Source organism: Callithrix jacchus, chromosome 1, assembly GCF_049354715.1.
Source record: "Callithrix jacchus isolate 240 chromosome 1, calJac240_pri, whole genome shotgun sequence".
In the NCBI taxonomy this organism is placed as follows: Eukaryota; Metazoa; Chordata; class Mammalia; order Primates; family Cebidae; genus Callithrix; species Callithrix jacchus.
The window spans coordinates 61914990-61940956 of NC_133502.1; the positions used below are offsets into that span (position 1 = coordinate 61914990).

The 25967-nt window shown below is 37.6% G+C and overlaps 1 long non-coding RNA gene across 7 annotated transcripts in view; it reads right to left on the reverse strand.

Moving 5' to 3' along the window:
- Nucleotides 1-25967, reverse strand: part of LOC103790014 (uncharacterized) — a 350259-nt gene that overhangs the window by 183747 nt on the left and 140545 nt on the right. For all 7 annotated transcript variants that reach the window (XR_004742150.3, XR_004742148.3, XR_013525839.1 and 4 more), the window contains one exon: nucleotides 4148-4311. This is a non-coding gene — a long non-coding RNA (uncharacterized LOC103790014). The remainder of the gene's footprint in view (nucleotides 1-4147; nucleotides 4312-25967) is intronic.

Sequence of the window (25967 nt, forward strand, 5' to 3'; positions counted from 1 at the left end):
TAGAGAGCTCACTTTGAGGCCAGGTGCAGTGGCTTATACCTGTAATCATAGCACTTCAGGGAGCCAAGGCAGGTGGATCACTCACTCAAGTCTAGGAGTTTGAGACCAGCCTGGGTAACATAGCAAAACCCTGTCTCTAGAAAAAATAAAATAATTAGCAGGACATGGTGGCATGCACCTGTAGTCCCCACTACTTTAGAGGCTGAGGTGGGAGGATTGCTTGAGCCCAGGAGGTCAAAGTTGCAATGAATCACGATCATGCTACTGCACTTCAGCCTGCGCAACAGAATGAAACCCTGCCTCAAAAAGCAAAACAGTGTAACAGCTGACTTTGGATGGATAAATCGGTTAATAATTAAAATCTTTTATTCATATTGATAAAAGAAAAACTGTAGACAAAGTTAACAGAGTTTCATTGAGCAAAGAACGATTCTTGAATGAAGAGTTTCAGAGACTCCAGCATTGCCATTGATGGAGAGGATTTATGGACTGAAAAAGGAAAGTGTGGCACAGAAACAGCTGGATTGGTTAAACTCATGTTTGCCTTATTTGAACATGGTTTGAACAACTGGCTGGCTGTGAGTGGTTTCAGTATGGCCTCTGTGACAGGCTGAGGCTCAGCTTTTTGTTATAAGAGTAAGTTACAGTCTGTTTACACATACAGGTTACAGTTCTTTATGAAAGGATAAACCTTTAGACTGAACTTGCAAGGAGGGAGCTTTAGGCCAAATTTAATTTAACAATACTAGGTGAGAAATTATCTGGGATGTACCTCAGAATTGCCAATGCATTACCCATAGATGATCTTTTCATTCCAGAACATTATGTAAGGTCTTTACTAACTATATTTTCTTCATTTCTCAATATGTATTTTTTTTTTTTTGAGATGAGGTTTGCTTTGTTGCCCAGACTGGAGTGCAATGGCACGATACCAACTCACTGCAACCTCCACCTCCTGGGTTCAAGAAATTTTCCTGCCTCAGCCTCCCAAGTAGCTGGGATTATAGGCATCACCACCACGTCCAGCTAATTTTGTATTTTTTTAGTAGATACGGGGTTTCTCCATGTTGGCCAGGCTGGTCTCGAACTCCCAACCTCAGGTGATCCACCCACCTCAGCCTCCCAAAGTGCTAGGATTATAGGTGTGAACCACCATGCTCAGCCAATATGTATCAAAATGGCTCCCAATACATTGACATTACAATGATTTCTTTTAAAATATTTCAAATAACTTTTGCAAAAGATTCCTGTTTATACAAATAGAATGTTATATGCTTTCATAGGGATTTTCAAATTCCAGAAAGAAACTGGTTAATTAAATTAACCTGGTCACATCAAGATTGTTTCTCCTCTTTTAGCTTAACATTTGACATGGCTCAAATATAATGAGCTCTTGTGCCAAAGCCTACGTTTAAGATTAATATATTTCTCATTTGAAACAGCAGTGTGATATAAAGTTTGCTGAAATAATAAAACCAAGTTTCTAAATGAAAACCAAATAATTAAGAAGTACTGAGAAATGCTTCACAAACAGAAATGTAATAAAGACACATCAATGGCTCACTTCTGGTCTCAGAAATACCATATTCTGACCTTTTCTTGATTCTCTGAAGTTCTTTCAAAATGCATTTTGCATTGACACAATTCAGTTCTCTTTTTAACCCATTAGTGTCATTCCCGCTTTTGTACCACCATTAGCCTTCTTGGTCTGTCTTTTACAGATTTCTACAATAGCTATAAATAAGCAGGTCTTGGAAAACAAAAAAAAGGAGATAAAATTGGTTCAGCAACAAGCTTTTGCTTTTGTTTTTCTGGTGCTTGTAGAGGATTTAGTTGGTTTTGTCATTTTCCCCCGTGCTATAGACCATGAAAACAAAACCTTTAAAGCTCAAATGCAGAAACTTGGCTGGAGAAACAAATAAAGAATTGACGACTCTCAGCAATGCAATGTTAATTGGCATCGCAGAGATTCACTTTCCGTCAGAAGGGCCATTGGTACTGACTCTTTCCAGAAAAAAAATTCCCAAGTACATTAAAAGAGAGAGAGAGAAAGAGAGGATGCTAAGTGGTCTGATTTGATAGGGAAAAGCTCAAATCTTCTTTTCAGTATTAGCTCACAGCTAGATGATTCTTGGGCTCTTGTATGTTGAGAGAGAATTCCCCAAGCGTTTCTCACATTTCTGCACATCTTGCAAACATGCACTGATAAGTTTTATACTGGGCAATCTTTTTGAGATGTTTATATAGAGAACAGGCATGGGAGATAGACAACTGTCTTCCTCCAGAGCAGAAGGTAGATGTGTTTACTGACAATACTGGGATAAAGTTTAAGCAGGTTTCTTTGTGGCTCATTATAAAAGGCTGGGTTTCCCCGGTTTGGGGTATCTCAGCTGAGACAGAAACATATTGCCTGCACCGTATTCATCTGTATCTGCTTGTGTTGCCCTGTGGGATCTGGATATCATGAGGAACCAGTGGGAACATGAAACTTGTGCTGCTTGATCTGACCTGAGTAGCAAAGCCTTTTGTCTCTGACCCAGGAGTCTTATATTTTCTACACTTTTCTATAAAGCTGTGGCAGGCTACCTTGTCAACTCGCAAGCAGGTTAGAATCTGGGACCCTTCACACTTTTTGAATACCATACTCCAGCCATTTATAGACATCTGATGCACCAACTTTCCTCAAGGATCATAGATTTCTAAAATTTGTTCATGAGGAAGTGTTGACCCAAATGTTTGGAGACACGATGTTGATTTATTCTTTGGTTGTTTGTATTGTTTAATCCACATATTATAAGAGACTAAAAAGACATTTTTAATGGCAAGACAACAGTTGCAATATATTTTGTACAGTGGTTCTGTCCTTTCTGGTTTCTGCTTAAGTCCTGGCTCCTAGCAAAAGAGACTTTAAGTGGCATAAAAATATATTCAGAAAGCCCCATTGGGAAGAGTGTCTGAGCAGGGCTTGTCACAGTTGTTAATAAATTCTTCCTGTTTATAAATAGACCAGAGAAAGTCACAGAGGTGACTGACCATTAGCCTGACGCTCGGCTGGCACAGGCATACGAATGCACCGGTTCTGTGTGGCTGTGTTAATTGTATGACAGCCCCCGGTTGTTTATTCCTGTCATTCTTCTGATGGTTATACACCTATACTACCTTTTGTCTCTGTTATCACAGTTCATTTCTTCTCATTTTTTGTAGGACAGTCAAAGTTAGGTACACATAATTTCAGGACCTCTCGCCACAACATTCCATCTAAACCCACAGCATGCTGAAACAAGGACGTATCAGAAAACTGGCAAAGAGTCCCCTGTAGAGTGAACAACCAATGACAATCAGAAGGAATTCTGTTCAAGGGTAATTAGTTAACAGTATTATGAAACTGAGGTTGTATATAGCAGATTCAAACTGATTAAAAGCGGCAAAATCATACCATTGTTAGAATGAATAGGTGGATATTTAGATAAACATAAGAATAAGATACTAATGGAACAAAATAAAAGATTCCTTTTCTGTTCCAAATGGATGAAGTATTTTCTAGTATTCATTGACACCAAGAATATAATGATCTTAAACCCAGAGATAACAAAGGGCGCAAGCAACATGCTAGGCGAAGATGAATGTTACTCACAGCATTCTTTCATAAAGTTATTATTAGCCCTATTTGCAAATTAAGGTTGGTACCTCACATAGATCTACTAATTGCAAGGAGCTAACAAGAGGCAGACCGCAGGTTTAAAGCCAGGTTTCTCTGATGCCAAGGCCTCATTATTTTAACCAGTTGTAACTATTTAAAGAGATGGTATGAAAAGTACTTAGCACAGCGTCAGACACATAATAAATAACTGAATGCTATTACTGTTGATCGCTTTAACAATTTAGAAAAATGTCAGCTGTATTTAAGAGTCAGATTTTGCTTTAGCACAAGAAGTCCTGTTAATCAATACGTTGATATTTCAAATACTTACTCCCACTCAGACATTGGAATGTCATGGTCCAGGTATTAACCAGTGACTAAAATCTTTAGAGAGCTTATAGTTCAGTTGGAGACAAGCAGGGATACAAACAATTTCAAGGCCATATCTTCAGAGACATTTTGGTGAGGTTAATACAATTACTGTAGAAGGACAAAAAACACACCTACCTGGTTTAGGGAAGTTCAGTATCAAGGCAGTTTCCTCAGTGGTTTCATTTTAGTTAGACACACCTACTTGAGAAGGGTTGGTTCTTAGGTACAGCAGCTCGTTCTGCAGAAGTCTGTTTGCTGGGGCAGAGCAGTCTCTAGGATTTCTGCAGGAACAGCAACACCTAGAAAAACCAACATCATCAGTGCATGTTGGAGTCCTGTTATCTGACACTCCCAAAGTTAGAATTAACTTCTGTAGCTGACTTAGGTTCTTCCTTAAGCTAGTCTCCAGCAATGAACCACATATGATATTTTCTTCCCTGGGTTTGCTAACATTCGAGAATAAAAGAACAAACAACTACACTATTATTCCTAAATTGTACATCCAAAATGAACTTAAAAAATATCTATAAGGAATATATTATTTGTACAACCACTTCAAAAACTTGCTGAATCCTTTAGGGCTAAGTAAACACACTCTAAGTAAGATATTTATTATGCTCTGAAGGCACATCTCAAACTCCTTTGAGATTCTCTGCCTGTAATACCTGCATTCAGTCTGGAGCCAACTTAAAGGTAGAACAAATCCCCCAGAGACCAATGAATTTGAAGAGAAAGCTAATTATCTTGGGGAAGGAAAGGTTCTAAAACCACATTTTATCCTCTCTGCTTTCCTCCAATCTCTCCTGAAAGAGGGATTTGAAAATGAGAACTGCCCTATCCTTTGTCTACTTTTTGAACTGGAACAACTGCAAGAATTTGCTAAGGGTTGAAACAGCAAAAAACAGAGAAAGGATAAGCAGACCGTTAAGCCCTTTATTGGTACAAAAGTCACTCTGGGAAGCCCCATCCTTTATCCATGAAGTGTACCACAGCAAGTATAGGAAATAAACACACACACGTAAGATGGAATCTGAGCCACTGTGGAAATGCAACACCAGGCCCATCCTTCCGCAAGCAAGTACCCAATTCTGTAAACACGGCACAATCCTGGAGCTGGGGCTGACATTTACTTTGCTTTTGAGGATACCAGAAACTTCTACAAACAAAGAGATAAACAAAGAGCATAGGCCCACAAATGTTCACATTGTTAACAGGAAATTACAGCCTCAGAAATGATTTTCTTATAACTCTAGGATATCAACAAATGAAGGTTAGTAGAAGTAGCAAAACAATACCTAGATGATGCTATGGAAGCGACCAACAGCAAATTGAGAGGCTAAAAGCCAATTCATACATCTGATTGTTTTCCTCTTAAAAAAAGAAACAAAATCAACATGTGTTCCATCTGTGTACAGGCAGCAAACACCATAAATGTCTGATCATTTGGCCTGATATTCTGGACTGAAGCCCTGGCTCTTGTGAGCACAGAAGCTGCAGCCGACTCTGTACATTTAGACAGAGGGGATGAATTGCGCCCAAATCAGCGTGCACCCATCACTGCCAATGATTTATGTCCCTGAATGTTTAACTCTTCAAAACAGGTTGACTAGATGAATATTTGTGTTTACCTTGGAGGTTTACACCACAGGATTCCTAAAGGGAAATGGGACAGTGGAAATGAAACCTGATTAATTCTGATGTGAGGGGCATCCTATGCAATGGAAATTAAATCTTGGAGCCTTAGGGATTGCTAGTTTCTGTAGCTCTTGAATAAAATTGGAGGTTGCAGAGGGTTTTGTGAGAAGTACAGTCTGGCTTCTATAGGAAAAAAGGTTAAATGTTTTATTTTTCCTCAACAGTTATTCTTTTATTAATCTTAGAGTTTTCACAGGAATTTTCTTGAAAAGCTTTCACTTCCTTGGTAAATATGGAAATGTGCTCTTTTAAAAAGTAAAATGTTCTCTCCATGTTTGTCTATGTAAGAGAAACACACCTTTTCAGGGAAGAACAAGGTAAGCTCTCTTTGCATGAAGGAAGGGACCTACCATTGTGGAAAAAGCATTATGTGTCCTAGGCACATACTGATGTAATAGAATATAGCAGCCCGACAAATTAAAGCGACCATGCTATTAGAACAAGTCTGCCTGTTAGTATATTTACTATTACCATCATTAGGCGTGAACATAGTGGTAGTACTAGCAGTCGGGCACATGGTGTCTCAGGCCCTATAGAACAGGCACATTATAAATTATTTCTTATCCTCACAATAACCCTAATATATGTTGTTATTCTCATTTGACAGATGGGATATAGAGTTTAAGCAAGAGTTTTATATCTTTTTAAAAAGTTCAACTTGAGGAATTAAGCTTCACAGACAGAAAACAAAGCCAGGAAGAAGTGGAGTTGCAAAAATTGCAATAAGGCTGTCTCCCAAGATGGTGTAGCGGTGATACATCTGTAAATCTTAAGCCTATAAACTAAAGAATGCAAGCATTGAAATTGTATTTTTTACAAAACAGAGTTAATTTTTATTAAAATATGGAGAAATACTATATTTTTGTGGTACCAAATCCCCATCCATTGGCCAGAGTTTCATCTAAGAGCTGGGGAAGAGGTGTCTACACTGTAAAGGACTAACAGGGAAGGGAGTGGCCTGGACATTGATGGATAATTCATGCAGGTTGGCTTTCGACTGTTAGGAACACAGGTAAATGCTTTAACCAACTGGTCTGTGCAGCCAGGGTCTGTTGGCTGTTTGTTCTGTTTGTTCTCTCTTGAGTGAAGCGAGAACATCCTTCTTCTGTTCTCATGTTGCAGAGGCTCTGTGATCTGCTTCCACGGATCCCCATAGACATTTTTCCAGGTTCCACTGCAAGAATGATTCTAGACTCTCTACTTATCTGGGAGTTGTGCTAACAAGTCATGATTTAGGGCAAACTAGTAGCTTAATGAGTACACAGCTGGCCTGGTCCTATACTCTGTGAACCCTATGAAGAGACGAATTAAGCAAGATGAGTGCAAGACACCATCTCATGTTAAGAATGGCATACTATCATCTGCTCCCCTCCACTCCCAGCCCCCCAAAGAAATATCTGCTCTGAGAGATTTTAACTAGAAATTAATATAGAATTAAATTAGAGGAAGATTGAACACATGGCTCCTCATACTGGCTCATTCTAGAAAATGAAGAAAGGGCATAAAGAGGCATTGAGGCTAAACTACTTTGTGGAATAATGGAACATTTGAGGTCAAAGTCAAGAACAAATACTGTACCTACTACCCCTTAGCTGTTTTGCCTATGAAAAGTTTCTAAACCTTTTGATACTTCAGTGTACTCATTTGCAAAGGGGCATCATGACACCTTCATTACAAGAAAATTAAAAAGTATGTGTAAAGCTTGTATTGAGCTTTCATATGTTAGGTACTCTTTGAAGGGCTTTATGCATAATAACTCATTTAATTCTTACCCCAACCACCTTAATAGATGTTATTAGTCCTGCATCACAGTAACCATAGTAGAGAGATATTAAATAAATTATTCAAGGTCACATGACTAAAAAGTGGCTGAGCTCGAATTTTTCCCCTGGGAATTTTGTGCTACAGTTCACATTTTTAATCGCTCTACTCCATTACCAAGATTTCACCACTAACTAGCAGTATAACTCATTGTCAAAATCGGGATCCTTCTGAGTAAAGATAATACTATAATAGTAACACTGAGACAAGATGTACAGAGATTGCTCCCTAGGGAAACCAAAACATAAGAGCACCCTAATGATAACATGAACTTCAATACTGCACATAGGTCCTGATTTCCAAAACAGAAAGGAAGTAACCTAACATGACCAAGGAAATCATCTGCAGTTGTATTTGTTTCCCTGTATCCTACAGATGGTGAGGTTTTCATCAAGAAAGTAATAGAAACAAAATTAAGTCACATTTTGGTATATAATTATGGCCAACTACTATATCACATTTTTCTTCCACTTTCAACCTGCCATCACCGTCTCCCACCCTGTTCTCTTTTACCAAAGACCTTCTGTGGAGAACATCTCAACATCTTTCCAAATGACACCACTAGTCTACTCGTAAGAGATCAATCCAGGTCTTCACTGAAAGAAACCGGTGAGGCCTCACTGCCAAAGTCTTTCCCATTGAAGATTCCCTTTATTTCTCCCCTAAAGAATTATTTATCAACCAACTGGGAAGGCCCTCCCTCTCAGTAATCAGAGTTTTGTGGCAGATGGGACAAATAAGGCTGCACAGTGAGAGGCTGAATTGTGCTTTTTGGTTCTCATTGTTGTATTGCTATTTTCCAGGCATAGCTCACATTTATTTAAGCTACACTGTAACACTGATGACTCACAATCTGGCATTCAAAATAAATCAACCAACATCAATCAATGCATATGTATTGAACACCTGTTTCAAGTGTACACAGAGTCTGACCTTCCTTTTAACACAGCAAATTATTCTCCATTGTACTGATGAAGGGTTTGCTTTTTCTTCCAAGGTCCACTATTCTGTCCTTGCCCTCACTGAACCCTCAGTTAGGTTGCCTTGACTTCCTGCCCAGATCAACAAGGGCATTTCAGTTTTGATCCAGGCTTTCTGGATGTCAGCCACTCACCCATATCTTTAAGCAAATAAAACAATGTAATGAAACTTTTTCTTACTTACTCTCTATCTCGCCCAGGAACCATTCACAACCCTAAATCCACAAATAGAGGGCCTAGGGCAATGTTTTCAAGATAGTAGGTGCATCTGTTGAATATTGCTCCAAAATTATCTTAAAACATAGTTGCTTGAAATAATATGTATTGTATCACACAATTTCTATGGGCCAAAAATCTGTGAGCAGCTTAGGTGGTAGGTCTGTCTCAGAATTGCTCATGAAGTTGCTGTCAAGATGTCTGCTAGGGCTTCAGAATTCTGGACGCTCAACAGGCACTGAAGAGTCCACTTCCAAGATGGCTCATGTGGCTATTAGCTGAAGGCTTCAGTTCCCCTTATTTGGACTTCTTTATAGGGTTGCTTAAGTGTCCTCAGGACATGGAAGTTCACTTCCCATCAAGAAAGTGATCTAATAGAGAACACCTGAAGGAAGACACAGTGCTATTTTATGGCCTTGCCACATACTGTAATTTCCACTATATTCTATTCACTAGACGAAATCACTGAGTTCATTCAGCCCTTGTCAGCCCACATTCAAGGGAGAGAGGACCTAGGCTATACCTTTTGTAATGAAGAAAGTCAAAGAATTTGTGAACATATTTCAAAAAAGTAGGTATATTAGTTATTCTTCAGAGAAACACAACTATACACACACACACACACACATTCTAGATATACATTCTAGAAATAGCTTAGAATCTAGAAACAGATTTATTGTAAGGAACTGGCTCATGTGATTATGGATCCTGGCAAGTCCAAAACCTGCAGAGCTGATGTCCCAGTTCAAGTCAGAAGATGAGAACTTAGAAATAGGAAGTCAATGTCTCACATTAAAGGCCCTCAAAAGGCAGAATTCCCTCACTGAAAGGAGGGTCAACCTTTTGCTCTATCAGGTCTTCCACTGGCTAAATTAGGCTCACCTGCACTAAGGAGGGTATCTTCTTTTTTCAAGCTCAAGAATTTTAATGTTATTCTTATCCAAAAACACCCTCACAGAAACACCCAGAGTGATATTTGAGACCACCTGTGACCCTACGACCCAGTCAACTTGACAGATAAAGTTAATCATCACAGTCAGCATCCAAAAAGTTTATCAATAATGACATATTTGGTTGGGTGTGGTGGCTCTCACACCTATAATCCCAACACTTTGGGAGGCTTGAGTTTGGAGGATCACTTGAACCCAAGAGTTTGAAACCCTATCTCTAAAATGAATAAAATAAAAATTTAAGCCAGTATAGTCCCAGCTACTCTGGGAGTGGAAGTGGGAGGATCACTTGAGCCCAGGAGGTCAAAGCTGCTACACTCCAGCCTGAATGACAGAATGAGACCCTGTCATAATAAATAGGCCTTCTGAGGGGAGCAGAAGAGTAACTGGGACATCATGGTTATTTTACTATCAGCCAAATGGGCATCTAGCTCTGGTGTCCAAGAGGGTCTCAGTAAAAAAACTGGAGTTTAGATTGGGGAGGAGGAGTATTGTGATTTATCCTGAACTGCTTACACTCACACCGTTAAATTTGGTCTAAAATACATTGTTTCCAAAGTTAAACTCTCTGCACTTTTCTGTGTTGTAGAAAGAGAATTAGAGGAAAAAAAAAGAGAAAAATGCCAGAGCAAAAAGGTTTTTTGGAACGGTACTTGGCAAAGTGAATGGGAACATAATTTATAATGTCTGACCATATTACTTTTTATAATTAGAATATTTCATGATTAGAAATGGTTGATTATAAAACTTCAGCCAGCCTGTCAGCCAGACACCTTCAAAAGCTCTAAAAAGAATAATTTATAATATAAAACAAAGTATCACCTCAACAATAAAGTAACGTAAAATAATACTATCATGTCCCAAATGAGAAAAGAACAGTAGTTCCTGAAAAGTCAGTCTAAAATCAATACACTCAGTTCCTATTGTGTCCTACAGACATGGACTCACACTCCACTGCCTTTTCTTACTTCTTCCAGCTCAGACTCACTAAATTATACGATGTCACTGCAAGTCTTCCAAAGTGCCAAAGGCTACCCATCACCTGAATGACAAAGTTTTAATTCCTGATCCAGCATTTTAGATGCTTCTAAATATACCGTAATTCTGTGCCTTTGCATATTTCAATTCAACTCCAATAAATTTGACATGTATTAGCTGAGAATTAGTAAATTTTTTGTTGGGAAGATAATAACAGTGATATGCTCTTGAGAAGCTATCAGCTTAATAGAATACATGAACAGGTACACAAAAAGTGATATATACCCTGACACATGCAATAATAGATATAATACAAGGGACAGAGAAAGGAATGATCAAGTTAGAGACTTTCCAGCAGAGCAATCTTGCACTAGGTGTTAAAAAGCAAACTGATTTTTTTACAAATAGACAAGTTAGCCAAATGAGAGGCAGGAAAGTCATGTGGCAGGCAGAAGGAGGAAGATTGATCTCCAGGCACAGAAAATAGCCATCTAAAGCTTTGTAGGGAGATTACCAGTGGTTTCTCTCCCCAGCAGCATTAGCAGCAGTTTCAGAAGCATTCGTGGGAGAGGAGGCTCCTTAGCTTCCTACTCTACGGCAGGAATGAGATGCCAATACTAGCAAAGGCATTGGCAGCTCCCCTGAACACTGGCCCCTAACCTTCAGCGGTAGGCTAGCAGCAGCTCCTAATTTTGAATAACCACTTTTCTCTTTTGACCTTCTGAGAATGTACAACTAATTTCCTATGTTGAATTCTCTCTGCTTGAAATGCCTAGAATAACTTATGTTATCATCTTGATTAAATATTGACGAATACAAGCTCCTAGTACAGTGTTAGTCCAAAATAATGAAAGATTTTATAGATGAAAGAATGACTAGATTAACAGATAAATGACAAATTAATGAGGATGTATTTATTCTAAAATTAAGGCCTAGGTTTGGCAAAGAAGTCAGAAAATTACAATGACATCATAAGGTTGAAGAACAACTTCATTGAAAAATGGAAAATTTCCTAACATTCTTAACTCAAACATGGAATGACCAGAGCTTTATTTTAAGCCTATTAAGCTCCACAGGGAATTTTCTAATCCCACATCATCATTCTCCAACAAATAAGAGGGAAGAAATTAGTAATCAGTTTGAATTCGGTATTATAAATGACAAAGTATACCCTGTCTATTTTATGTCGAAAATATAAGTGCCCATGGAAAGTTTCTACATTTTTATTTTCTTTCCTTTTTTTATTTTTTATTTATTTTTTTTGTTGTTGTTGTTGTTTTTTAGAGGAGGTCTTGCTCTGCTGCCCAGGCTGGAGTGCAGTGGTGCAATCATAGCTCATTGCAGCTTCGACCACCCTAAGCAATCTTCCCACCTCACCCTTTCAAGTAGCTAGGACTACATGTGTGTGCCACCACACCCAGCTAATTTTTGAATTGCTTTTAGAAATGAGATCTCCTTATGTTGCCTAGGGTGGTCCAAAACTCCAGGGCTCAAGCAATCTGCCTGTCTCACCCTCCCAAACTGCTGGGATTATAGGCATGAGCCACTATGCCTGGCCTATACTTTTCTTCAAAAACTTCCTAATCTGAGCATTTGCTTTAGTTCTGTTCTCCTATAGCCTTTGGAGGTCACATCAGAGTTATCTGCAAACAGTTTTCATTTTGAATGAGATCATAAAGTTTGAAATGTACAGAAAATCGTGTATTGACTATATACAGCATTTGGGGCTATTAGAGCTAAAGCAAATAGACTCTTTTGCTAGGAGACAATTTTGTCAGTAAGCTCCAGCAAGCAAAAATCAGACAGGGGAATTAGAAGGACAGTTTGTTTTCTTAGGGAGATCAATGAATATGACAGGTTAATAGACGTCGTACAGCTGGTGTCAGGTTCAGAAGAAGTAAAGACAAGAGACAAAGGAGAAGGCAAAATGAGCATTTATAGAACCAGAGTCCAGTTCTGTGTGGAAAATCAGAATGCCCTAGGGAAGACAAGAGTGAGTGTTTATCTTTCCTGGATAAGCAGAGCAATCCAAACATCTCAGACGTTCAGACAGCCCCCTAGGAACCTAGCCACTTCCCCTCAAAGCCACAGGGACTTCTCTGAACAGCACTCTGTGCAGCAAAAACATAAGCCATGGTTTCTGGATTAGTCTCCTGAAGTGACATACTACCCCAGGGAAGATAGGAAGTAGCTCACAGCTAGTGAAGGTCACAGGTAGGGAGGTTTTTTGTTTTTTGTTTTTATTTTTGTTGTTGTTTTTGTTTGTTTGTTTTTGGTCTGGCTATTACCTCATATGGGACATAGTAGAGCTTATCAGGACAAAAAAATCATAGAAATCAAACACACCTGTGTCAAAATTCAGTCTCTACCATATATTAACCAGTTAAGCAATTCGGCTTTTAGAAACCTGTTTCCATAGCTGTCAAATGAGAATAATGAGACCTACATTGACTGATCATTGAAGGCTTTAAGTGAGATGATGATGAGATAATATTGATAATGATAAAACCAAACATTTGTGTAAAATTTATTATTAGACACTGTTCTAATAGTAAAGTGTTTTGCACATGTCAAATTATTTGAGAAACATAATGCTTATAAAGTGCCTATATAATAATGGGCACACTGAGAGTGCCCAATAAATGGCAGTTGTCTTGCTGGTGTAGGTTGATGGAGATAGTAGTAGTGCCATTATCATTCCTTCCCTTTGAGATCAATCCAGTAAGGCTATTAGTGTATTACTGCGTATGCCTTCTCAGGTTTGTGCCTGAAGAGATGCTAAATGAAAAACTATAAATAATATGATGCAAATATATTCAAGGGAGATACTTGAAATGAAATTTCACAGTAACTGTGGGTGCTGAATATATATAAGAAGAGTCAGGGTCACACTACATATGAAAATATTACAAACCCATTGAATGTAAGATATAAGCAGATAAGTATCCGTATCAGAGAACATATGATCATTTTATACATAATTTTTAAAATCATGTATAAAATATCTGCAAAAATAACAGACTAGTGGCAAATGCATCGGCATTGGAATCAGACTCTTCACCTGGCAAGTTACCTAACATGTCTTAAGTTTCATGTTCTTGTCTGCTAAATGGGGATATTAACACCTGCCTTACAGAATTGGATCTGTTAAATGAAGTAAAGTATATGAAATGCATATTGTGCTAGTCTATTCAAAGTAGTCACTCAATAAATGTTAGCCCTCTCTACAACTTAAAAGCTATAATTTCTTCAATATTAATAGCTGGAAAAAATGTGTCCTACTCTTTGGATTAAGAATATTAATTTGCAGACCCCTCATGGTACCAAATAAGATCAACTTTGTAGCTCTTGTGGGGTAAGGTACAAGAAATATTGGAATTTTTATTATGTGAATAATCATTGTAATTTAATAAATTATAATAAAACCAGTAAGAATCTATAATCAGCCTTCTTTATCAATTCTTTACAGTGCAGAATGTTTTTAAATGGTGATCTTTAATAGACTTGATAGAAAGATGGAAACATAAAAATTAAAAAACTAGACCACAATACAATGCTTTGAGAATAATCTTTAGGAATGAATTAACTGACTCAGAAAACCAAGGAAAGAGAAAACTCTAGAAGAGGACATTTTATATAGATAATAAAATATGTCACTTTGTCACATACATAAGCAAAACTTTGCAATATGCACAAACTATGGAAAATCAACTGCAAGAAAAATAGAATTACAAATAACTAATAAAATTCATAAATGTATTCCATCAATATTTCATTGGATAATGGCATTATGTCTTTATTAGTCAAAAAGAATTTCAAATCACTGTTGAAAATTCAGTGTTAGTGCTTTGGGAAGGGATGGTGTACATGGTTTCAAAACATGCAGTGTAAAGTGGTGTATCAGGAGACTTTGATTCAGTCTCCAGGCATCACCCAGTTTCATCTGAAGCCATTTGCTTGCATCTACACCAGTCATTGCAGATAGAGCACCACAGTGAAAGGAGAAAGGCTGCCTGTAGGGTGTTCTCTACAATAGTAACAGAAGAGCTTTTCTAAGATTTTGTTCTAGTTATTAAGAAGCAGTTTGCTATGCAACACAGGAACCAACCTACTGTTTGCTTTTCTCTGCTCCCAACTCTCTTGATTAGTCATGCTTCAGAGCTGTAGGATATCATCCCAGGTGAAATAGGTATGTTTCAAGCCAGTCTCTTCCCAACTTCCTGTGCTTTCTAAGTTACCTGATTTGAAATTGTTCAAAGTGACACAGGTGTCTACATCCACCCACTGATTTTATAAGAAAAAACTTTCATTTCATTGAAGAACAAAATGTCTCCCATTTTTATAATGTGTTTGCAATAAATCATTTTAAAGAGCAAATACTTTCTCTAGATCTTTTCATGTAGCAATAACCACACTATAATTTTATATTATTTGCATCTTGCGTAAAGAAGAATGTTTGAACCCACCTTTAGCTATTTATACCTCATAAGTCTAGCTATAGAGTAGAAATCCCCCTATAATTCCCTTTCACTGTTTCCCACATGAGCTATTTATTAAGCTGTTACTATGTGCTCAGACTGCCAAGCACTAAATGATTGAAACAATTAAAATCCATCCCATTTCCCAAATACCTACAAAAAAGTAAATGAAAACATGTAGAAGCTATAAGAAAATAATCATTATTTCAATCATAAATCAAACAGCCAGCAAATTTATTGATCATATATGAGGCAATATGATATATTTATTAGAAGGAAACCTAGCACAATTTTTCTCTCTCACAAAAACCTTCTATAGATGCAGACTCTCCTCATCCTTCTCTTCCTCTTCCTCCTCTCTCTCTCTCTCTCTCTCTCCCTCTCTCTCTCTCTCACACACACACACACACACACTCACACACACACACACACACACACACACAATTTGAGGTCAAAGAAACAGATTCAAATCCAGGCTCTGCCAATATACTAGCGCAAAATAGAACAATTTATTGAATCTCTCTCAGCTTTAATTATCTCATTTACAAAATGAAGATAGTAATACCATGAAATATTATATAAAAATATATCAAAGATAAAATATATATGATAACCCATGTCCGCCCTTAACAACTGTTCAGAGAATACTAGTTTCTTTCTCCATGTGCAGAGCTCTGCCATGGTTTGGGGAAGGATGTGTGACATCCTAAAGGGAATTACAAAGTATAATCTGTTATATTTTGACCCTCAAAGAACTTACACTTCCTTAGAGCATAAAAGATGTTTATTCATGGAAAGGTAACTTATCATATTTTAGTAAGCAGAGGTATATAGTAAGATTCCCACAGAATTTTAAGGCAGATTTTATGTCTGAAATTAAACTAGTAAAATTAAACTCCCAATTGATGAGAAGTACCATATATTGAGGAGACCCATACTAACAAGTATCCACAAATGCCAGTCTTTTGAGGCTTGAGGAAATCCAAGTTCAATTAAGCATGCAGGGCATAATTTGCAGTTGTAATGAGATAGATGTCCAGGAAGCCCTGAGTAGTTGACATTGTTCTGGTCAGTCAATTCAACAGGTATGACACTTAACCTTAATTTTCTTTGCTCTAATACAAGCTCACAAACAATATTTTGATCATATCATGACTTCTCATGTAGGTTTTCATCGCAGGGAGAGGATTTACCAATCCATGGAAACAAACATTTCTTTCTGTTTGGAAGCTCGTTTTTCTTTTAATTTTTTCCCTTTAAATTAATGAACACCAATTTTCCATGAGTTTGATTAATCATAACTATTCCCCTTGAACCCAGCCATCTTTGGGTACAAAAGCAAAACAGAATGAGGCTCTGTGCAACCAAGCTGTGACCACCAAATCCTGCTTCATATAAAGTGGCAGGATTTTACTTTCTTTCTACTTTCAACAAATACTAGGCAGTATGGTTAATGTTTCAGATTACTCTCACAAAATTAAAATAAAAACCAAAAAACAGAATAGGAAGATACATACTTTTTTAATGTTTCGATCATTGAAAATGTAAAATAGCAGATAAAACCTCAAATACCACAGCAACGGTTCTCTGTTGAGAAGGTATACAGAAGAACTACCTGCTTTTTTGGTTTTGTATCCACACACACACATATATCGCAGTGACATCCTAAAGGACCCATAAATTTAAATCTTTGTGAGCAAGACCCAGTATTAAGATATAGGTTCCTATACTTAAAAATTCTTCAAGTGACTCTAGTGTAGGTAACGTTTGTGAATTCATAAATGTAAGCAATTAATATAAATGAGTAAAGCAGGCTAGACAAGAATTATAGGTAACTGGAGACTGTAAATCCAGCTTGAAAAGGCAGTCTATACTTCTCTAAAGTTCACTGTTCTGATGTAGAATCGTAGACTCACTGTGAATGGATCATTGGCATGTTTAAGAATGGAAGGAGACAGAGACACAAAAAAACCCTTCAAAAAGTCAACAAATCCAAGAGCTGGTTTTTTGAAAAGATCAAAAAAAAAAATAGATAGACCAATAGCCAGACTAATAAAAAAGAAAAGAGAGAAGAATCAAATAGATGCAATAAAAAATGATAAAGGGGATATCACCACCAATTCCATAGAAATACAAACTACCATTAGAGATTACTACAAACAACTCTATGTATACACACCAGTAAATCTGGAAGAAATGGATAAATTCCTGGACACTTGCACTCTCCCAAGACTAAACCAGGAAGAGGTTGAAACCCTGAATAGACCAATAACAAGGTCTGAAGTTGAGGCAGCAATTAATAGCCTACCAACTTAAAAAAGCCCAGGTCCAGATGGGTTTACAGCTGAATTCTACCAGACATACAAAGAGGAGCTCTTACCATTCCTTATGAAACTATTCCAAACAATACAAAAAGAGAGAATACTCTCCAACTCATTTTATGAGACCAACATCATTCTAATACCAAAACTGGGCAGAGACACAACTAAAAAAGAAAACTTCCGGCCAATATCCATGATGAACATCGATGCAAAAATCTTCAATAAAATACTGGCAAACAGAATGCAATAAGCTTATTCGTCATGATCAAGAAGGCTTCATCCCAGGGATGCAAGGTTGGTTCAACACACACAAATCTATAAACATAATCTATCACATAAACAGAACCAAAGACAAAAAACACACGATTATCTCCATAGATGCAGAGAAGGCCTTCGAAAAATTCAACAGCCTTTGTGTAGAAAAACCCACAATAAACTAGGTATCAATGGAACATATCACAAAATAATAAAAGCTATTTCTGACAAACCCACAGCCAATATCATACTGAATGGGCAAAAACTGGAAGCATTCCCTTTGAAGTCTGGCACAAGACAAGGATGCCCTCTCTTACCACTCCTATTCATTATAGTATTGGAAGTTCTAGCCAGAACAATCAGGCAAGAAAAAGAAATAAAGGGTATTCTATTCAATTAGGAAAAGAGGAAGCCAAATTGTCTCTATTTTCAGATAAAATGATTATATATTTAGAAGATCCCATTGTGTCAGCCCAAAATCTCCTGAAACTGATAAGCAAATTCAGCAAAGTCTCAGGATACAAACTCAATGTGCAGAAATCATATGCATTTCTGTACACTAATAACAGACAGAGAGCCAAATCAAAAGTGAATTCCCATTCACAATTGCTACAAAGAGAATAAAATATCTAGGAATAGAAGTAACAAAGGATGTAAAGAACCTCTTTAAGGAGAACTACAAACCACTGCTCAATGAAATAAGGGAACACAAACAGATGGAAAAACATTCCATGCTCATGGTTGGGAAGAATCAACATCATGAAAATAGCCATACTGCCCAAAGTAATTTACAGTTCAGTGCTATCCCCATCAAGTTTCCAATGACCTTCTTCACAGAACTGGAAAAAACCACTTCAAACTTCATATAGACCCAAAAGAGAGCCCACATAGCTAAAACAATCCTAAGCAAAAAGAACAAAGCTGGAGGTATCATGTGGCCTTACTTCAAACTATACTACAAGGCCACAGTAATCAAAACATCATGGTACTGGTACCAAAACAGAGACATAGATCAATGGAACAGAACAGGGGCCTCAGAAGCAATACCACACACCTACAATCATCTGATCTTTGACAAACCTGAGAAAAACAAGCAATGGGGAAAGGATTCCCTGTTTCATAGAATGGTGTTGGGAAAACTGGCTGGCCATGTACAGAAAGCAGAAACTGGACCCCTTTCTGACACCTCATACAAAAATTAACTCCAGATGGATTAAAGACATAAACATAAGACCTAACACCATTAAAACCCTAGAAGAAAACCTAGGCAAAACCATTCAGGACATAGGCATAGGCAAGGACTTCATGGCTAAAACACCAAAAGCAATGGCAAAAAAAGCTAAAATAGACAAATGGAATCTAATTAAACTTAAGAGCTTCTGTACAGCAAAATAAACAATCATTAGAGGGAACTGGCAACCAACAGAATGGGACAAAATTTTTGCAATCTACCCATCTGACAAAGGACTAAAACATATTTACAGGAAAAAAACAAAAAAACCTATTCAAAAGTGGGTGAAGGGTACGAACAGATACTTTACAAAAGAAGACATCTATGAAGCCAACAAACATATGAAAAACGCTCATCATCACTGGTCATTAGAGAAATGCAAATCAAAACCACATTAAGATACCATCTCACACTAGTTAGAATGGCAGTCATTAAAAAATCTGGAGACCACAGATGCTGGAGAAGATGTGGAGAAATAGGAACACCTTTACATTGTTGGTGGGAGTGCAAATTAGTGCAACTATTGTGGAAGACAGTGTGGCGATTCCTCAAGGACCTAGAAATAGAAATTCCATTTGACCCAGCAATTCCATTACTGGGCATATACCCAAAGAATTATAAATTGTTCTATTATAAAGACACATGCACATATATGTTCATTGCAGCACTGTTTACAATAGCAAAGACCTGTAACCAACCCAAATGTCCATCAACAATAGACTGAATAAAGAAAATGTGGCACATATACACCATGGAGTACTATACAGCCATAAAATGATGAGTTCATGTCCTTCATAGGGGTATGGATAAATCTGAAAATCATCATTCTCAGAAAACTGACACAAGAACAGAAAATGAAACACTGCATGGTATCATTCATAGGTGGGTGTTGAACAATTAGAACACATGGACACAGGGAGGGGAGCATCACACACTGTGGTCTGTTGGGAGGGACTAGGGGAGTGACAGTGGTGGGTGGGGAGGGTGAGGAGGGATAAAGTGGGGAGAAATACCAGATAGAGGTGATGGGGGGAGGAAAGCAACAAACCACTTTGCCATGTATGTACCTATGCAACAATCTGCATGATCTGCACATGTACCCCAGAACCTAAAGTAAAATTAAAAAAAAAAATCCAGATAGAAAAAGAAAATTCAGAAATCTGGAAATTTTTACAGCTTTCCCAGTCTTTAACTGTTGACAACAAATTCAAAATTTTGAGTGTTATTGTGTAAGTCTCACAAAACATATTTTCAGGCTACAAGTTTTTGTCCTCTGATGACGGAGTAAGAAAGGCTATGTGACATGCAAAGCCAACACAGAGTTCAATAAACAGAAAAAAATTAACACCAAGATTTGATTGTTTGATACCCTACAGATAAAAACAACCAATATAATGTATTGTTTTTCCTACTGATATTATCTTGACTTTACTCATGAGTATGAGTGTTTTGAAGACAGAAACTAGATTTCATTTCTTTACGTCAGCTTTACTTCCCTAGCTGTAAACACATCCTTGAGCACTTGTAAGTCCTTTAGCATGTGATTATTGTGATGTACAAAATGCTTTAGATATAGACTAAGCCAGTCTTCTTTTCCATATTTATTCAGAAAAACAGTATGTGGTGAATTGAGCAAGTATCCAGGGAATGTAATTAGTGGTCAAAACCAGTCTTTTAATTGTGATGTCTAATCTCTCTCTCCTTCCGTCTCTTCCTCCTCCTTCCCTCTCATCCTCTTTCTCTAAAACTGGAATCTATCTCATCTTGGAAATGGCACTTTCTTTATAAAAATAACCTAGGGAAACTGATGGCAGTCACTTTTCTTAAGACTAATGACAAGAAATCATAGAAAGGTTAAAGTATCGACCGTGAAAGATTTAAATTACACTGATATTGATTGGGATAATGACAATTTCATTATAAAATATAGTAAAAGGTATGTCCCCATGCCACATTGTTTTCTTTTTCTAAGAGTTTCTTTGGTTAGTCTTTATGAAAAGACAAGGTTTAAAAACAAACAAACGTTTTTCATTTTTAATTTATCTTTTCTCCTGGAATTTTTCCTAAAAATTCAGCCAAGTATGATACATCAGATTGAAGCTTGGGAGCATCTCAAATCTAGTTATCAACTTATTATTTGATTTGAAATGCTCAAGAGAGTACACTGCTTATGAAGAGAAACAATGCAAACATTTTTTACTATGAAAGAAAGGCTTTAAAAGAACGCAAAGTGCCCTGAGAAATGTTGATTGGAATTCTGTAAGGTATGAGAAATCTACTGCACAGAGAAGTAAGAAACTGGGTATTTAGGAGACAATAGGAAAGGCCAGCATTGAAATTAAACTGAGACAAGTAGTAATCATAGTACTGAATTTAGAATGAAAGAGTTGAATATGAAATAAAATATAAAATGTTCACTAAAAGACTGTTAAAGGCAGTGCTTGTAGTTGAGGGGCCTTAAAAAAAAAATCCCATTGTCCATGACAGTTTATTTTAAAATACCTAAAACATCAGTTTACTTCCAATTTGCAATAAGGTAAAAAATTTATTATATTGTGGTATTGGAGACTATAAGTACATAGCCTCTGATTAAACACTTCTTTTGTGGAATTTATTTGCTCAAGAGAAATATAGAAAATGTGGATCTTTAAAAAGATGATACTTTCTTAAGACATTTTTCATTAACAACCTTCATTAGGAGAAAATTGTATTTAACTTGGTTAATTTGATTATTTATAATAATTAGATGGAGTTGGAATAATTTTGTTATATAGGGATTCAGTTATATTGTCATTTGTTAGAAGGTACTTCTATGAGACATATGAAATCAGAAGGTTATAAAACAAACATAATTACATAATTGTATATGACAAAACACAGAGAAGAACATAAAACATTTTAATATATGAGGGCTCACAGCCTGCCTTCCCTCTTTAGTCCTTGCTTGCTTTTAAATCTCATTATATTCTGTTCCTTTGTGTTTTTGTATCCATTTAACCACTTTAAGCATAGGTATTTTATAATATCTTTCATATTTTCCCCCCAAGTTCTTGCTAGGTAACTTTTGGCTCTTGCAGTGAATCATTTCCTCCTATAGTTCGCAATTTTTACCAGGGATTATTTTAACTCCGGGAGTTCTGGGTAGCCTGGGTTGTATAAGATTCCCTATGGAGTGGTGATGTGTTTGCTTCTACAGAAAAATCCATAGGTTTTATCAGTATGGGACTAATTTTTACAATTAATTTCTTGGCCTGAAGATTTTCACACCATGCCAAAAATATAAATTTGGTCACATAATCCAAACACGGTACAACTTGTGGCTTTGATTACTTAAGGGAGACTCACCCCACCTCCAGAGCTTCATGCAGAGTGTACAGAATGTCACTGATCAGGCAGTGTTTGCAGGGTCCTGCTTTATGTCTGAGTCTCAATGCAAGCTCCCCACTTTCTACAAGCGACAGCTCCTATCTCCTGTCTCAATATGGATACAAGAACCTCAGTACTTGTTGGCCTTAGGCTGTACGACGAGCAGTCCTGAACCCCAGTTTGCTGTTAACATCAGCATGGATGCTTACTGCTCTGGCTTTAATCTCTGATGTGGACATTTATATTTTCCTTTTTTCTTTTTTCTTGAGACAGAGTCTCACTCTGTTGCCCAAGTTGGAGTGCAGTAGCACGGTCTCAGCTCACTGCAACCTCCGCCTCCTTGGTTTGGTTCAAGCGATTCTCCTGCCTCAGCCTCCCGAGTAGCTGGGACTACAGGCACCTGCTAACACGCCCAGCTAATTTTTGTATTTGTAGTAGAGATAGGGCTTCACCAGGATGGTCTTGAACTCCTGACCTCGTGATTCACCCGCCTCAACCTCCCAAAGTGCTGGGATTACAGGAGCGAGCCACTAGGCCAGACCCATTTTTTTCTAAAGCTCTGTGTTCACGTATTTAAGTTTTGTTGTATTTCATTTGTTTCTATGGACTTAGATGCTTTATTTCTAATAGGAAGAGGTCAATGTTATATTAGTTTTCCGTGTTGCTAAAATCAGAAGTCTTCTCCCCACTCACTCATAGTGGGGGAGGACAGAGTTTCTACACTCACACACACACACACACACACTCAGAAAGAAAAGAAAGCTGTCAAGAAGAAAAAAACTTCCTCAAAAATTTTTGTATTTCAAGCCCTTTAAAATTATAGAAAAATATGAGTATGAGGCGGGATGCATTGGCTCACATCTGTAATTCCAGCACTTTGGGAGGCTGAGGCTGGCAGATCACTTGAGGTCAGGAGTTCAAGACCAGCCTGGCCAACATTGCAAAACCCTCTCTCTACTAAAAATTAAAAAAATAAAAATAAAAACAAAAAAGAGACAAAGTTAGCAGAATGTGGTGGCTGGCACACACCTGTAATCTCAGCTACTCAGGAGGCTGAGACAGGAGACTGGCTTACACCTGGGAGGCAGGTGGTGGATGTTTCAGTGAGTAGAGATCCTGCCACTGCACTCCAGCATGGGTGACAAAACAAGACTCCATCTCAAAAAAAAAAAAGAGTAAGAGAAATCTTATCCAGCATGGGTGACAAAACAAGACTCCATCTCAAAAAAAAAAAAAAAAAAAGACTAAGAGAAAATCTTATCTAGAGAAGACTTATTTAAAAGAAAGTAGTACCAGCCATATATCTAACATGTTTTTCTCCCACCAGGAAGGTGGAAGCACATGGGCGCTACTGGAATGTGGCAAATGTGAATTATTGATATAACTTAGACCAAGATTTGAATGACAATGGGACAGTTTCATCAGTGTTGCCATGCACCTGTTCCATATCTCTTAACCCAACAAAGACCAAAGTGTCAAAATGAACTGGGGTGGTGTAGTGGTAGCAAAGGGATATGGGGTAGTGAGGAACTGCAGGGCAGTAGATTCGGATTCAGTTCTTTCCTTTATAGAAGCTTTTAGGGAGTAGCAGCTCCAAGTAACCACCACCAAATATGCCCAAGAAGCTTCCACCCATGCCAGAGCTATGCAAAGAGAATAGCAACAAGTCAAAGAGTCACAGTTAAGAAAGCCAGATTCTGCTATCAAAGATGAATGACAAAGTGGGGAGCAGCGAGCCATAAGGAGTGCCTCCACAAAGCAAATCCATCCTGACAGCTTATTTGTAATAGCAAACAATTCCTGAAGTTCGAATCCAGCCTCTGGGTTAGAATGCCTACGGTGGAAAATGCCTGATCCTTAGACACAGCCATAACTTACCTTAACAACACATATTCTACTGCTTTCACAAGAATACCATCAAATTATAGGCACCCAAAAAGTATATCAGCAGGGGTTTTGTCATATGCAGGATAGGAAGTCTCTTTGCCTAATTTTGACTAAAAGAGAAAGAGCTTCTATCCAGCCTTTTTTTCTCAATAAAAATTAACTATATTGCTTCTAGTAATCATATGTTTCTGTGTAACTCTTGGTGTATGTAGAAATAAGTTAACATGTTCATATCAAAGTTTAAAGTCAGAGATACTTTGTGTAGCATACTATCAAATACTTGCACTTGGAGAGAGGAAATTCAGTTCCAAAAATTGATATGGCTAAGTCAACTTTGTACTGCCAGCCAATAGCATAGCAAATATGGCAGAGACAATATGAGAGTCAAGTGTTCTCACCCTCAATTCAGTAGTCTTTCCAGAAGGGCAACAGTGTTATACAGATTTACCCTACTGGAGAGTTGAATTAATTATAATCCTCAACTATTGGCACGCTGTCATCCTTAGTCCATACAGGACTCTAAGTAATTTAAAAAATTTTTATTTCGTAAAGTGTCTGTTCATATCCTTTGCCCACTTTTGAATGGGCTTGTTTGTTTTTTTCCTGTAAATCTGTTTGAGATCTTTGTAAATTCTGGATATCAGCCCTTTCTCAGATGGGTAAACTGCAAAAATTTTTTCCCATTCTGTTGGTTGCCGATTCACTCTAGTGACAGTTTCTTTTGCCGTGCAGAAGCTGTGGAGTTTCATTAGGTCCCATTTGTCTATTTTGGCTTTTGTTGCCAATGCTTTTGGTGTTTTGTTCATGAAGTCCTTGCCTACTCCTATGTCCTGGATAGTTTTGCCTAGATTTCCTTCTAGGGTTTTAATCGTGCCAGGTCTTATGTTTAAGTCTTTAATCCATCTGGAGTTAATTTTAGTGTAAGATGTCAGGAAGGGGTCCAGTTTCTGCTTTCTGCACATGGCTAGCCAGTTTTCCCAACACCATTTGTTAAACAGGGAATCCTTTCCCCATTACTTGTTTTTGTCAGGTTTATCAAAGATTGTATAGTTGTAGATATGTTGTGTTGCCTCCGGTGCCTCTGTTTTGTTCCATTGGTCTATATGTCTGTTTTGGTACCAGTACCATGCTGTTTTGATTACTGTAGCCTTATAGTATAGTTTGAAATCCGGTAGTGTGATGCCCCCCGCTGTGTTCTTTTTGCTTAGAATTGACTTGGCTATGCGGGCTCTCTTTTGGTTCCATATGAAGTTCATGGTGGTTTTTTCCAGTTCTGTGAAGAAAGTCAATGGTAGCTTGATGGGGATAGCGTTGATTCTGTAAATTACTTTGGGTAGTATAGCCATTTTCATATTAATTCTTCCTAACCATGAACATGGAATGTTTCTCCATCTGTTTGTGTCCTCTCTGATATCGTTGAGCAGTGGTTTGTAGTTCTCCTTGAAGAGGTCCCTTACGTTCCTTGTGAGTTGTATTCCAAGGTATTTTATTCTTTTTGTAGCAATTGTGAATGGCAGTTCGTTCTTGATTTGGCTTTCTTTAAGTCTGTTATTGGTGTAGACGAATGCTTGTGATTTTTGCACATTGATTTTATATCCTGAGACTTTGCTGAAGTTGCTTATCAGTTTCAGGAGTTTTGGGGCTGAGGCGATGGGGTCTTCTAGGTATACTATCATGTCGTCTGCAAATAGAGACAATTTGGCTTCCACCTTTCCTATTTGAATACCCTTTATTTCTTTTTCTTACCTGATTGCTGTGGCTAGAACTTCCAGTACTA